The sequence below is a fragment of the Austrofundulus limnaeus genome, unplaced genomic scaffold (genome assembly GCF_001266775.1).
Source record: "Austrofundulus limnaeus strain Quisiro unplaced genomic scaffold, Austrofundulus_limnaeus-1.0 Scaffold1806, whole genome shotgun sequence".
NCBI classification, from domain to species: Eukaryota; Metazoa; Chordata; class Actinopteri; order Cyprinodontiformes; family Rivulidae; genus Austrofundulus; species Austrofundulus limnaeus.
In genome coordinates this window covers 6,858-7,089 of record NW_013954208.1, presented here as the reverse complement: position 1 = coordinate 7,089, position 232 = coordinate 6,858, and the positions used below count along the sequence as shown (strand labels likewise).

Below are 232 nucleotides of genomic sequence, written 5' to 3'. Positions count from 1 at the left end.
ACATCAGGTGGTTTCTAATGTTCGTATCTGACATCAGGTGGTTTCTAAGGTTCGTATCTGACATCAGGTGGTTTGTAAGGTTCGTATCTGAGATCATGTGGTTTCTAAGGTTCGTATCTGACATCAGGTGGTTTCTAATGTTCGTATCTGACATCAGGTGGTTTCTAAGGTTCGTATCTGACATCAGGTGGTTTGTAAGGTTCGTATCTGAGATCATGTGGTTTCTAAGGTT

General features: G+C 41.4%; 1 protein-coding gene across 1 annotated transcript in view; it reads right to left on the bottom strand.

The window, feature by feature from the left end:
* The window catches only part of shkbp1 (SH3KBP1 binding protein 1), a gene marked incomplete at its 5' end in the record, with an annotated part of 16,152 nt that overhangs the window by 12,730 nt on the left and 3,190 nt on the right, over positions 1-232 (bottom strand).